At 41.1% G+C, this 3386-nt stretch overlaps 1 pseudogene; it reads right to left on the reverse strand.

The window, feature by feature from the left end:
- Window positions 1-1973: 1973 nt before the first annotated feature.
- On the reverse strand, window positions 1974-2474 carry LOC119828062 (annotated as a pseudogene).
- Between the last annotated feature and the right edge of the window lie 912 nt (window positions 2475-3386).

Genomic DNA, 3386 nt, shown 5'->3' on the forward strand with positions numbered 1-3386 from the left:
CACCTGCAGAGGCCAAGACTGATTCCAGTTATAATAAGGTCTTTACATTGATGGAAACGAATTCCACTTGTTATTATTTCCAAGGACTCTGCTCTTTCCTATGTAACACTTAACAAAATGTGAAGTAAGTATTTTTCTTATTTAACATAGACTTCACTTATTAACTGTAACCCTGCTTTTTTTAAGAAAAGGAAAATATATTTTTCCACCATTATTATAACCATTAATGCAGGTCTGGAGAGAAACTATTGTCTCTGTCAAGTGCACAGAGGAACTGGTTCCTGGGATGGTGTTTTTCCAAGTGTCAAGTAACACAAATACCTAAGCAGAGATCTTTGAGGGTTTTTTTTTATGGTTACTTTTTTTTTTAAAAAGAATTTATACTAATCTGAGTGCAGTTTTCTGTAGTGTTTAATGTACGATCTGGTCTAGGTTCTGGAGAAGTGAATGTGATTTCAGTAGCTGAATTCATGCCTAGGGCATAAGGTGCTGTAGATTGCCCAGGATCCTACTACAGTCCCACAGTGGATCAAGGTGTTTTTGACAGGAGTCTGAGGAGTAGTCAGGTAGTTTGTGCACGAATGGTAGTGTGTGCCTTGTCTTTAAAAGGTAGTACAGATCCTGGTTGCTCTCTGCAGACCCGATCTCCTCAAAGTAGCTTGAAATGAATCATGAAATATCACATAAATATAAAAAGGGCTTTTGCAAATTAAGAAAAAAAAACCAACTCTTTACTGACTCTCACAGCACCTTCATGTGTAGATTCCCTAGCTTGTTGTCTGCGCATGATGACCTTGGCTGATACATCTTTGTTGTGTTTCTATGAATCACTTATACTGGGCATAGTAATGCAGCCACTTTTAGTTCATCTACGTTATTTCAAGTGTCCTCACATGCCAGTTTTCTTTTTAAATTGCATTATTTCCCTGAGTTAAGATCTGTACACAAGAGGGATAGACTGTGTCCTGTGTTATGTCTAAACCATACTGTTTTGATGTGGGAGGTCCTTCTGTCTATGTGTTGCTTTTATTGGTTAATGAATAAAGAAACTTGCTTGGCCTGATAGGTCAGAGTAGAGTTAGGTGGGGAAGACTAAACTGAATGCTGGGAGAAAGAAGGCAGAGTTAGAGAGAAGCCAGGTAGCCCCACTGGAGACAGACCCCAGAACTTTTCCCAGTAAACCACAGTATCATGGCAATACACAGATTAATAGAAATGGGTTAAATTAATATGTAAGAATTATCCAGTAAGAAGCTAGAGCTAATGGGCAAAGCAGTGATTTAATTAATACAGTTTCTGTTTGGTTATTTTGGTTCTGGGCAGCTGGGAATGGAACAAGTGGCCTCTTAAAACATTGTTTTACCTTAACTTTTTAAATGAGTAGTATATTAAACTTTTCCAAAGAAAGACAGTACAAGAATTTAGATCAGAAAACATGACATTAAAGGTGTGTTTCACTAGAAGTGAAAAACAGAACAAAAAATACAATTTTTTGGATCTTCCTTATCCATCAAAAGCTGTATATCTTTTTTCTGAGCATGAGCTTCCAAGATGACAGAACAATTCCTTCCACCTCCACCTCTCTTCTCTCAGTCCCACTGTGTGGGTGCTAAAGGCCCCGAACTGACCAATGAACAGAATAGCCTTTAAGCCAGCAGCCCACAGACAGTGGCACCCAGGGCAGTCACAGACCTGGCATTGTTTCTACTATCTCAGCAAATCGGAGCCGAAAACAGACCCTGAGCAAAAATCAGAGTCAAATGTGGAGAGGGAGGAAGTGCTCCTGGGCCCAGGGAAGACAGCCTTTCCTACTACTACTACAGTTCTTCAAGCGTCTGCTGAGCTCCATGGGATCTGAAGCACATGGCATCTAACAAATCAGGGGAACTTTGATGGCTGGAGATAAGAGTGGTAATGAACAGGAATATAAGTCGGTGTGATGTTGTATAGGACAATGCTGGACTTTCAGCTCTTCACATGGCCGCCAGTCCTACAGAGGAAGGCATAGTAAGAACCAAGACAGCCATTCCAGACTGGTGGACCTGGGGGATCGCCAGGCCTTTTCCTAGGTCCCCCATCAAGTGTTGAATCCCATTCCACATGTGGTACATGAGAGGGAAGACAAGCACAAAATTAGTTGTGTGAATGAGTGATGGCCCCAAACACAGGGACATCAGATAAGACTCAAAGTTCCCAAGATGCATCAGTGCCAACAGGTCCAAAAGAGAGATCCCTTCCTCTTAAGGCCATACCAGTACCACGGTGGCAAACGGACATTGCCATGGGAAGAGATCAACTCTATATAGTGTTAGGGGATAAACAGGGCACTTTGAACTCGGGTTTTTATTCTACATTCACTCCATCTCTTCTTTGCCTATGGTTCCCGAAGGAACAGCATTTGTGAGACAGTGCTGAGAGTTAAAGTGGGTTTGGGGGCCATGATGGCCAACACATCACAGCAAGAGCACAGTCATCTTGAGTCATTTTGCCTTAGTTTTAAGCATGGCTTTGCTATCTTCTTGTGTTTCCTATAAGGCAAAGTCAATAGCACTGAGAATAAGACACAACTCCATTTTGCTGTGAGTAGTAACACAATTACAGTTTTCCACATCAAGGCTTTGCCCATGCACACATGGAAATCACACTCTGAATTCCCTTAGTAACTGCGATCCAGACATCATTGTTCAATATAAATATATTAAATATTAATCAAGTGTCAGGCATAAGACCCAAGGAACTAGGTTCCAGGAGGTTCTCTATGGCATTCCAACAAAGCAGTACAGATATAGCAACTTAAACCAGCACAAATTTATTACCTGAGAGTCCAGGAGATCGGAAGTCTAACTAGAACATGCAGGGGCTATAATCAAGTTGTCTACAGTGCTGTGTTTCTCTGGGAGACTCTAGGAGAGAATCTATGCCCTAGATCTGTACCAGACCTAGAAGCTGAGTGTATTCCTGGATTCTGGCCTCCTCCCATCTTCAAAGTTCCCAGTGAAGAGACATTCCTCTCTCGGTCCTTGCTTCTCACATCTTTATAACTTGCTAGCTTTCTGCATCATTCTCATTTTGAGTCCCTGTAACTGGATGAGGCCAATTTGGAAGATCTCAGCTAATGTCCTTATTTGAAGATCAGATGTTACAAACCTATTTTTCTCAATGCAATGTACCTAACATATTTATAGTTCTGGGGATTAACCTCTAGGCATCTTTGGGGAGCCATTATCCTGACTGCCTTATTGATGGAGACCATAATTAATAAATGACTCAATAATAAATTTTATTATCTCAAAGCAGTCTTCTAAGAAGGACAGAGAAAAGAGCATGAGAGTCACACTGGACAGTGAGATCATATTATCCTGGTAAAGGGCCAGGTATTGCTCTAA

This window comes from Arvicola amphibius, chromosome 12 (assembly GCF_903992535.2).
Source record: "Arvicola amphibius chromosome 12, mArvAmp1.2, whole genome shotgun sequence".
NCBI lineage: Eukaryota > Metazoa > Chordata > Mammalia > Rodentia > Cricetidae > Arvicola > Arvicola amphibius.